The sequence below is a fragment of the Lontra canadensis genome, unplaced genomic scaffold (assembly GCF_010015895.1).
Source record: "Lontra canadensis isolate GAN:19392208 unplaced genomic scaffold, GSC_riverotter_1.0 scaffold177, whole genome shotgun sequence".
Classification (NCBI taxonomy): domain Eukaryota; kingdom Metazoa; phylum Chordata; class Mammalia; order Carnivora; family Mustelidae; genus Lontra; species Lontra canadensis.
In genome coordinates, this window is record NW_022631171.1 from 705,222 (window position 1) to 717,382 (window position 12,161).

The following is a 12,161-nucleotide window of genomic DNA, read 5'->3' on the forward strand; positions in this document are numbered from 1 at the left end:
AGGGATAATAAATCTACAGAAAATAAGCTGGTAGTTTCCTTTGAATCTTAGGTGGCATTGTGTACATTTATTAAGATCAATAAATTCACTGAGCTTAACAAAATTTCGAAGTTCATGACTCCAAAGAGTTTAGACTCAAAATAAGCTTTGTGTTTGAAGCGAGGGCTTGCCAAAAATGTCATGTGTTTTGCAATAAATTTCACAATTATTCAGCTAACTCTCATAGTCTAGAAATAAAATCTCCTGGGTGGAGAAGCCACAATAACTCCTGACATAGAATGAAACCATTTCTGATTGACTCCTTTGTTTTATAAGAAAATGATCTCTAATTTCTAGCATTTTTACAGCATATGCCATTAAAATTAAAGGCTGCAGACTACACTCAAAGAGTGATATTTGAAAAGAAGATCAAAGCTTAGTTCTACAAACTACAAAAAAAAAAAAAGTACAGAATGTTTGAATAATCCTCCCTAAGAAAGAGATAATTGCACTAGTATATCAGGTGACACAGAGGTGAATTTTGTTAGCTTTTATTCCTGATTTCCCCTTCTCCCTCCTCTCGACCCCAGTTTAACAGAAAGTGAAAACAAAAACATTTGAACAGCAGAGGGAGTAGGTGCTATAAAATATTACTTTAAGTAAAGAGATAAAAGTAAATAAAAATAGAATTCACATATAAAATTTTTCAATAATACAGCAAAATTGAAACCCAGTTTGACTTCAAAGTTACTGTTTTTTACTGATTTCAAATTCTTTGCAGTATATCAAAGCATCTCCTTGTACTGATGGCAATAATGGTAGCATAAATTTGTGCAAGCTTTTGATTTTGTCAAAGTACTTCATATAATAGTATTTCATTTGGATGTGATAACTTCCTTGTACTTTAAGCAGAATAACCCTATCTCTATTTTATAATTAAAACACGGGCTCCAAGGTTTTAAGCCACATAGCCATGATCATTTAGTAAGTGGAAGAGCCAGAAATAGAATCATTCTTTTGAATCCCACCCAATGATCTTTTCACCTCCTCAGGATGTACAAAAATTTTAGTTTGAATGAAGACAGAGATGAGTCATAGGAGTAAAATTAAAATGTGAGAAGTGTGTCAAGTGTTCACTCTAACTTTGAAGTATGAACTGTGGCTTCATTGTCTATTGTGCAAGAGCTAGTTAATATATTTTATGAAACAGAGAAATGGTCACGATGGGAATTATTTTGAAAAATTTCACCAATGTTAGTATATTAAACTCCCCTAAAAAGGAGTTATATTTAGACACCTACAGTAAGTAGAAGGATAGACTAGTCAGTTCCACAGTAAAGTCAAAGAAAGACACTGAGTAAGTGTTATACTGCAAATATGTTTATTTGAAGAAAAGTAATTGATATGAACAGGATTATATCACACATGTGAAAGTAATACAATTCAAAATATAGTACAATTTATCAAGTTTAGTTGGTCATTAAGAAAATATTATGCATAGTTTAATATAGAAAAAGATTCTTTTTTATTGGTTTAAAAAGATTGTTACTTGCTTTAGTTCTATGAACCAAAAATCCAAACTGTTTACAAAGGTATTGAGAAGTTTCGCTCCTTCCCATCCTATCTCTATCTCCCCTTTTCTATCCCTACCTCATAGAAGTAAACTACTTTTTGAGTTTCCTCTGTGTTCTTTTTTTAAATCCTTTTATGCAAATATAATTAAAGTGCTTTCTCTACATTTTTACACAAAAAATATTCATTGTCCTGAGCCATGCATTTTTCATACAGCATACACACGAGATATTTCTATATCAAGACAGTTTTCTTATTCTTTTAAAAATTTCTTTAATTTCTCCAGAGCATTCCATTTTGTGAGTATACCAGGGTTTATGTAACAAATCCTTCACAAATAGAAACTTAGATTATTTTCATTGCCTTCTGCCAGAAACAATACTGTCACTGTATATGTATACAGGTAGGATAAATTCTCAGAGGTTGGATAATTTGATCACAAGGTAGATGGAGTAGTATACTGAAATCAGCTGTTAACATTTTAGGGATATTTAATCATTTGTTAAAAGCGGACATTACTAAAGTTACATTACAGGGCATCTGTGTGGCTTAGTCCTTAAGTGTCTGCCTTTGGCTCAGGTCACACTGGGATCAGGCTCCCTGCTCAGCAGGAAGCCTGCTTCTCCCTCTCCTTCTGCCACTCCCCCTGCTTCTGTTCCCTCTCTGGCTGTCTCTCTCTCTGGCAAATAAATAAAGTCTTTTAAAAAAAGTTACATTACATAAACTTACAGTTAAATAAATTATGTTATAAATGAAGGTAATAGATACTTTAAAATGAGTCACTTCCTATTTTTTTTTATGTTTTGCTATAATCCATGCCTTGGGAGGTATAGCTATTATATCAGTACAAGGGAAACTATGTAATGGGCTACTGTTGCCTGTCTCTTTCCAACTTCATGTTCAGTAGCATCATATTCGTAGCTGAAATAAGCAGTGATAGGTATATTTACACCTCAGAAACTGGCAAATGTTACAAATCAGGGTTTGGTTAGTGTTTACCAGAGAGTTGGTTGTTAAACATTTATTTGCATACCACTCGTTGATGACTTGAATCTAATTGTGATCCATAACAATTTTGTAGACTTTACTTTGGTAAACTGAAATTAAATACTTTTAATTGATATCTGATTCTTACCTTCCACAGAGTTCACTTACTTTATTGAGTCTCCTTACATTTCATGGCAATTCAAGGTTCAATAAGAACCTTATTGTTTTATGAACTTTATTGTTTTATGGCTTCATTTTATGTATAAAAACATGACTTTCAAGGACAGCAAGATGATCAGGAGCTTTTAATTCAGGAATAACCATAACTCATCATGCATAAATTAGCAAATAAGGACATTAGGGTAGGTTTACAAAGGTACTGTCCATTGAGGAACTGGACCAACTGCTAGTTTGGAAGATAACTAGTTTCCCAGAAACTGAGGTACTCTTTGACCTCTGAACAACTGCTTTCTACCTTACCCTTGGCTGTCCCAGGAGAGGCCATGCAGACACCCTAGAGTGTGAGCAATGCATGAACAAAGTGAGAATTTCAGCAAAGAGATAAAAAATACTTTTAAAATACCGAACAAAAATTATAGAGCTAAAGAATACAATAATTAAACTGAAAAAAATGCAATACAGAGGTTAAACAGCAAACTAGATCAAGTGAAAAAAGGATAAGGCAACTTGAAGACAGGGTAGTAGAATTCATCTAAATAAAAGAGCAAAAAGAAAAAAAGATTAGAAAGGAATAAAGATAAAGGGATACTATGAAGTTTTCCACTATACACATTATAGGGGTTCCAGAAGGTGAAGAGAAAGAAAAAAGGCAGAAAGCTTACTCAAAGAAATAATGACAGAAAATTTTTCTATCCTGGGCAAAGAAATAGACATCTAGATAAAGAAATCCCAGAAAGTTGTAAACAAGATGAATTGAGACACCCACACAAAAACACATTGTAATTAAATTGTCAAAAATTAAAGCAAGGAATTTTAAAAGCAGCAAGAGAGAAACACTTTTTACAAACAAGGGAATATCCCCAGACTATAAGAGGATTTCTTTTAGTGGAAACTTTGCATACCAGAAGAAAGTGGGGTGACATATTCAAAGTCCTGAAAGAAAAAAAAAAAAACTGCGAAATAAGAATGTTCAACCTAGCAAAGTTGTCCTTTAAAATTGAAGGACAGACAGTTTTCTAGTCAGTAGAATTCATCAGCAGTAGACTGGTTTTACAAAAAAATGTTAAAGGTAGTTCTTCACACTGAAATAATAGGACACTATCTAGTAAAAGAAAAATATATTATAAAAGTATAAATCACTCTGAGATAGGTAAGTATATAGTTAAATTCAGAATATTCTAATGTTATAATGGTAATGGGTAAATGGTTTATAACTCTAGTGTGAAAGTTAAAAGACAAAACTACTAAAAATAACTACAGTTGGGGTGCCTGGGTGGCTAAGTTGGTTAGGAGGCTGCCTTGTTCTTGGGTCATGATCTCAGGGGCCAGGGGTCAGGACCTGTGTTGGGCTCCCTGCTCAGTGAGGAGTCTGCTTTTCCTTCTCCCTCCATTTCTCCCCCTGCTTGTGCTCTTTCCTTAAAGAAAAGAAGAAGAAGAAGAAGAAGGAGGAGGAGGAGGAGGAACTACAACCAAGTTTTGTTTATGGTAAACAGTGTGGAGGTTCCTCAAGAAATTAAAAACAGAATTTCCATATGATCCAGAAATCCCAGTTTGTGGTATATATCCAAAGGAGATAAAACCATTATCTCGAGGAGATAATATGTACTCATATGCTCAATGCAATATTGTTTGCAATAGCAAAGGAATGGAAGTAACTTTTAGTGTCCATTAATTGATAAATGAATACAGAAAATGTGGAATATTATTCAGCCTTAAGAAATTAGGAAACCCTGCCATTTGTGATAACATGGAAGGTGTTGTGCTCAGTGAAATGAGCCAGACATAAAAGACAAATACTGTATAGTTACACTTACTGTGGAACTTAAAAGAAAAAAAAAAAGTGAATTCTTGCAAGCAGAGGGCTGGGAGGTAGGGAAATAGGGAGTTTTGGTAACAGATACAAATTTTCAATTATAAGATGAATAAAATCTGAGGATGTAAGGAATAACATGATGACCATATTGATAACCCTGTAATTTATAATTGAAACTTGCTAAGAAAGTAGAACTCAAATGTTTTCAAACACCAAAAAAAAAAAAAAAAAAAAAAGATAAAAGATATTATGGATGTGTTTAGATCAGTGGAACAGAGTGGAGAGCCCAGATATGGACCCTCAACTCTATGGTCAAATAATCTTCGACAAAGCAGGAAAAAAAATATATACAGTGGAAAAAGGACAGTCGGGACAGTCTCTTCCATAAATGGTGCTGGGAAAATTGGACAGCTATATGTAGGAGAATGAAACTCGAACATTCTCTTACACTGTAAACAAAGATAAACTTGAAATGGATGAAAGACCTCAATATGAGACAGGAATCCATCAGAATCATAGAGGAGAACATAGGCAGTAACCTCTTCAATATCAGCCACAGCAACTTCTCAAGATATGTCTCCTAAGGCAATGGAAACAAAAGTGAAAATGAACTTTTGGGACTTCATCAAGATCAAAAGCTTCTACACAGCAAAGGAAACAGTAAACAAAACAAAGAGGCAGCTCACAGAATGGGAGAAGATATTTGTAAATGACAGTACAGACAAAAGGTTGATATCCAGGATCTATAAAGAACTCCTCAAACTCAACACACACAAAACAGATAATCATGTCAAAAAATGGGCAGAAGACATGAACAGACACTTCTCCAATGAAGACATACAAATGGCTATCAGACACATGAAAAAATGTTCATCATCACTAGCCATCAGGGAGATTCAAATTAAAACCACATTGAGATACCACCTTACACCAGTTAGAATGGGCAAAATTAACAAGAAAGGAAACAACGTGTGTTGGAGAGGATGTGGAGAAAGGGGAACCCTCTTGCACTGTTGGAGGGAATGCAAGTTAGTGCAGCCAACTTGGAGAACAGTGTGGAGATTCCTTAAGAAATTAAAAATAGAGCTTCCCTATGACCCTGCCATTGCACTACTGGGTATTTACCCCAAAGATACTGATGTAGTGAAAAGGAGGACCATCTGTACCCCAATGTTCATAGTAGCAATGGCTACAGTTGCCAAACTGTGGAAAGAACCAAGATGCCCTTCAACAGATGAATAGATACCGAAGATGTAGTCCATATACATTATGGAGTATTATGCCTCCATCAGAAAGGATGAATACCCAACTTTTGTATCAACATGGACTGGACTGGAGGAGATTCTGCTGAGTGAAATAAGTCAAGCAGAGAGCGTCAGTTATCATATGGTTTCACTTACTTGTGGAGCATAAGAAATAACACAGAGGACATGGGGAGATGGAGAGGAGAAGGGAGTTGAGGGAAATTGGAGGGGGAGATGAACAATGAGAGACTACAGACTCTGAAAAACAATCTGAGGGGTTTGAAGGGGCGGGGGGTGGGAAGTTGGGCCAGCCTGGTGGTCGGTATTGTGGAGGGCACGTATTGAATGGAGCTCTGGGTGTGGTGCATAAACAATGAATTCTAGTACACTGAAAAGTAATTTAAAAAATTAAAAAATTTAATAAAAAAAGAGATTATGGATGTGTTGAATTGATGTGGTGGTGTCCTCGTACAATGTACATGTAAATGAAATGATCATATTGTATTTTAAATATCTTAAAGTTTTATTTGTCAATTATACCTTAATAAAAAATAATTAAATTGAAAGGTGCCTGGGTAGCTCAGTCGGTTAAGCAGCTGACTCTTGATTTCAGTTCAGGTCATGATCTCAGGGTCCTGGGATCAAGTCCATGTAGCTCCACTGCTCAGCTGGGAGTCTGCTCAACAATTCTCTCTGTCCACCTACCCCTCCCCCCACTCACATTTGCTCTCTCTATAAAATAAATAAATCTTTAACAAAATTAAATTGAAAAATATGGTTTACTTGCAACAAGAGGATTGTCAAAATAGTCTCCTAAAACATAGGATTCACTTTTTGTCTCCTACTCTTTGCCCAATTTAAATGGACATGCATAGTTATATTATGAGTAGTATTTAAGCAATGTACAAGTATCATGTAAAACCATTTTGTTCCAGAAGGTTCCCTTAATTTTGAGTGAAACATATCAAGTTGGAATTTGAAGAAAATTTACTACTTACCTAAATAATTATTTATTAATACCATCATGACTAAAATGTAAAAAGTAAAATAAGTGTTATCTGAACTTTTCCGTCTTTCTTTCTTTTTTTTTTTTTAAGATTTTATTTATTTCACAGACAGAGATCACAAGTAGGCAGAGGCAGGCAGAGAAGGTGGGAGGAGCCGCAGAAGAAGGCTCCCTTCCAAGCAGAGAGTACCATGTGGGGCTCCATCCCAGGACTCTGGGATCATGACCTGAGCTGAAGGCAGAGGCTTTAACCCACTGGGCCGCCGAGACACACCTCCTTCTTTCTTTCTTTTTGTCCTTTTCAATACATATTCCAATTTGTTTCTGTGACTTAACAGAAGGTAAGTGTTAATGTTCCTCAAGATTTTGAAGAAAAAAAATTCTCTCCAATGTAAAAATACAAACGTTAGTAAAAGTCGATCAGACATACCTTACTAATCATGTTGTTTTAGTCTTTTGTATTCTTATTTATTTACTGTCAACTTGATGTATTGTATGAGAATTGAATTAAATTCCCTTACCAGAAATGTGTTTCATTCTGTTCCTTGTGCCTCTATATTCTGTTTCATGGATATTACTTCCATATTTCTGATGCATTGCCATTCATAATTATTTATAACATGTTTTCCTTGCAAATTTAACTTATTAACATTAATGTAGTTCTTTCTGTCCTGTATTTTATGTTGTCTGATATTAATATCTAGGAAGAAAGAAGTGAAGCAGTTGGCCAGCAATTCATTTCTCTTCAGTAATGAGATTTGGAGGGTACTCCTGTGTAATATATAGAGGCAGGTGGCTGTCTGATTACTTGTAAGCATGCCATAACAGATGCTGTAGAAAATAAATTAATGGAAACAGCTAGGGTGAATATCCTTATTTATTAAATGCTCTTAGCAGGATGTTCCTGGATGTTTGTGGTAATAACTTAATAATCTTAAGTTATGTATCTTAAGATATATGAGCCATGGCTTCCTAGAAAATAGCACATAAGTTAGGTACATCTGAGATAAAATGGAGGTGTTTCATAACTTCATTGCTGTCTCCTATGCAAGTAAGGTGATCACATGCCTACTTAGAGATTTTATCTTTTGAGTAGGCCATAACAAATGCCACAGTTGAATCCTACATGGTAGGGATGCCTGGGTAGCTCAGTCGGTTAAGTGTCTGCCTTTAGCTCAGATCATGATCTCAGGGTTCTGGAATCAAGTCCCACATTGGGTTCCTTGCTCAACAGAGGGGTCTGCTTCTCCCTCTGCCTACCTGTGCTCGCTCGCTCTCTCTCTCTCTCTCTCTCTGACAAATAAATAAATGAAATCTTTTTAAAAAATGAATCCTATGTGCTAACACATCATTACTCTGCTTTCTCTTTTCCATTGCATTTCTCTAGTGTAATTTTTCATCATTTTATCTGCAACTTTTCTGAATCACTTCAGTTTAGGAATGTCCCTTACATATAGAACAGAACTGAGGTTTGACTTTTAATTCCATTTCAAGTCTTTTATACATTTATAGGTGAATTAAGTTCATTTATATTTATTAACTTCACAGATATGTTTAGACTCAATTATCTCAGATTATTTTGTATTACATTTTCTGCTTTCTGTAATTTTTTTTTCTTACAACTTTTCCTGTATATGCTGTTTCTTTTCCTTGTGTTTTATACATAATTCTCCTATTATTTAGGGTGGATTGTATGCTTGTATTAGTCAGCTAGAGCTACCATCACAATATGCCACAGACTGGGGAGTGTAAACAACAGAAATTTATTTTCTCACCTTTCTGGAAGCTGGGAGTCCAAGATCAAGGTGCCAGCAGGGCTGGTTTCTGGTAAAAGTTCTCTTTTTGGTTCATAGCCTTCTTGCTATTGAATTTTAATTCAATTCTCACACAATACAGGAGTACCCTCCAAACCCATTCCTTTTGGGTGGGCATGTGTACAGAGAGAGAAAGTTGGTGGCTCTTTCTCTTAGTGTAAGAATATCAGTCCTTCAACTTTAATATCTTCTTAAAAACCCATCTTCAAATACAATCACATTGAGGATTATAGCTTCAATATATGAATTTGTGGGGACACAATTCAATCCATAACAATGTTTTTAAAGATGAAATTATCATGTTTATGATTACAATTTTATAAAGTTCTATTATCTAAATTTTTACATATTCAAAAAAATTTTTCTTTGTCATTACACATAAATGACAGTTTGATTAGATGTAAGATTCTTCGTTCACACTTTCTTTCCTTGAGTATTTTGTAAATACTAAATATTTCACTGTTTTATGGCTTTAACTATTGCCAGGGAGAAATGAAGCTGGCTTAATTGTGTTACTCTTATAGACTAGATCATTTTTCTCCACTGCCCACAAAATTGTTTGATTATTTTTTAAAGTCCAATAAATTTACCTAGTTATTTCTTAATGTTGATCACTTCAGACCAAATTTTGTGGTACAAAGCATATCATTTCAGATTGTACAAGTCAGTCTCTTGGTAGAGATTCTGAAGCATGGAATGTTATCTTGACATTGTCCTTTCATTATAAGAACTTCCTACAACTAGGTGCTCCAGGAAAATAAAAAACAGTCATTGTGAATAATCAAAGGGAAAAAATGGAAAGAAAATATATTTAAAAGGAGATTGGGAGGAAATAATATATACAGATGAAAAGTAAAAATGTATAATTAACTGAAGAAAATAAAACAATTTTATGGGACAAAGTATAAATATAAACCAAGAAACATTTTCTAATGGCAGGAAACCCCAGCAACAGAACTAGAGACTGCTTCCCTACTCCCACCTCTTCTTTTGCTCCTCTTCTCTATCCATCTTTGTGTGTGCACACACACACACACACACACACACACACAGAATGTCTGGGATGTGAGCACACTCTCTAGGTCCCTCCTCTTTATACTGGACATACTCTGTGGCCTACTCAAAAGATAAAATCTCTAAGTAGTCATGTGGTCATGTCTTGCATAGGAGGGGGCATTTAAGTCCCCATCCACTCTCCTTGGAGCAGAATCAAGGAGGGTTATGTATCTTAGACATGCTATTTAGCTACATAGTATCACAAACCAAGTATATTCAAAATAAAACTAATCTTCAGGATTAAGTCCACTTTTTCTCTCTCTTTTTCTCTCTCCCAGCATTTTATCAGTGGTGTTGACTCTGACTAGCTTTATGGAAGATTCAGAAGGAAGAAACACCAGAAAAGAGATTATTTGTTTAACATTTTACTCATTCTTTTGGGAGAGAGAGCACAAGCAGGGGGAAAAGGCAGAGGGAGAAGGAGCTGCAGACTCCCCACTTAGCTGGGAGTCCAACATAGGTCTTTATCCCAGGACCCTGGGATCACAATCTGAGCCCAAGGCAGATGCTTACCACCTGCACCACCCAGGCACCTCTAGAAAAGAGATTCTGATGCACACACAACTCTTGTTATATTGGTCAATTGATATAAAAGACAAATAAGTAAACAAATATATTTTATTATGCAATTTAAACATTAAATTTCATTGATATATGTACTACAAAACAAGATTTTGTAAAGATTTTATAAAGCTCTCCCATATGACAGAACTTGAAAAAAAATATTTTATATTGAGATTCAGAGATTGCCACCATAAAAGTAGCACCGTTTAGCTCTGAAGGGTAAGAATGCCTTTCAGTTTGTTTATACCACACAGTGGGTGACAGGTACTAAACCAAATTAACAATTGTTTGTTTCATGATTTTTTAGAAGTTACAAAGACTACTATATCAAATTTTGATCTGATGAATAGTTTCTTTTGTAAAGGCAAGTTAAATATTGCATTACTCACACCAGACTTCAATTACAAGAATTGTATTGCATGTAAATTTGTGTTTTTCCCACAAGAGTTACAGTGGAACTTTCACTGTCTGTGGACCTTGACAAGCCTGTTGTGAAGTACACACCTTCTTGGAGAAGGCTCATCTGGAGATGCAGGCACCAATGCTGCTTGGAACACAATCAGTTCATATTTTGAAATTCAAATGACTGACACTCATTTTAGTCATTTGCTTAAGATCTTGGCCTTTTTTTTGGTCAGAGAATCAATATAAATTTAGTTATAAATTTAGGATTTATTTTCATTTCTCTTGAATATGTAAAAGTTCTCAAGTTTGTGCTTGTTTCATGAGAAGGTAGAATATCTTGCACAGAATGAATTACATATAAACAACTTGTAGAATGAAACTAAAGCATGAAACTGACATCCAAGGGACAATATAAAAATACAATGAACATATAGATTACAGAATGCTATCGAAATTTCCTATCTCTCTTCATTTCTCTGTCTAGAGCTGACTAATCAACTTTTAAAATTATCAAACATATGCCAATATCTAACCATAAACCATACTATTTGAGATCTGTAAGGGCAAAAGTGAGTTGCTGTAACTATAAAATACTATCATTGATCTAAGAAAGAAAGAAGGGGCAAAGAGAGAGAAAGAATGAGAGAAAGGGACACAAGATACATAGATATGTTTAGAAGGATATTGTTATGCCAACAATATAGTCATTTCTCAAAAAATTTAAATGTCCCTTTTATAATTCCAACCAGAAACTTTAGTACATGTGGGAATAGTGGGTTTTTTAAAAATTTAAATATCATTCAGGTATTTGGTAATAGTAAAAGTGACTCGTAGGCTTGTAGAGTGAATCAAACTAATCAGACTGTTGTTTTTGATGGTTCGTAAAACATGATATGATAACTGTTGTATAAGAGGAGCATCAAAGTGTTCTTAGCAATGACAGCATTTTGGAAATATGTGCTTGGATCAGTATAAGTCCACTCAAAAAAATAGAAACTACTGCAGGTATTGCAAACAAGAATATTTAGTCCTGGGAACTGGTACATAGTGAAAGAGACAAACAGGAGACAGGGAACCAGTGAACAGCAAGAAGTTGTACCAGCTCAAGACTGAAGGACTTGAGAAAATGATGTTCATAAAGCACAGACAGGATCTGGGGGTGTATCGATGGCAAGAGATAAAACAACATGAAGGGCTTCCCAGGGGGAGCTCAGACCCCATTGTTCCATACTCCACAGCTAGAGCCACAAGGTAGTGTAGTACTGTTAGAGATGCCACTTGAAACAGGGAGACTGGGGATGAAACATTCTGGCCTCTTAGCTCCTCTAAAACCCAAATTTCTCCTGGATCCCCTGTTGGTTAAACTGTTGGGAAGCCAGAACATGACAAAGCATGGAAATGCATTCCTTACAATACAGAGAAAAGGTCAAGTGTAGAATGTACCTGAGAGCAAACTAGTACATGCGTGCTCAATGTCCCTAGTATGGAACTTTGAAAAATAGCATCTACGGCTATACCACCCTGAATGCGCCTGATCTCGT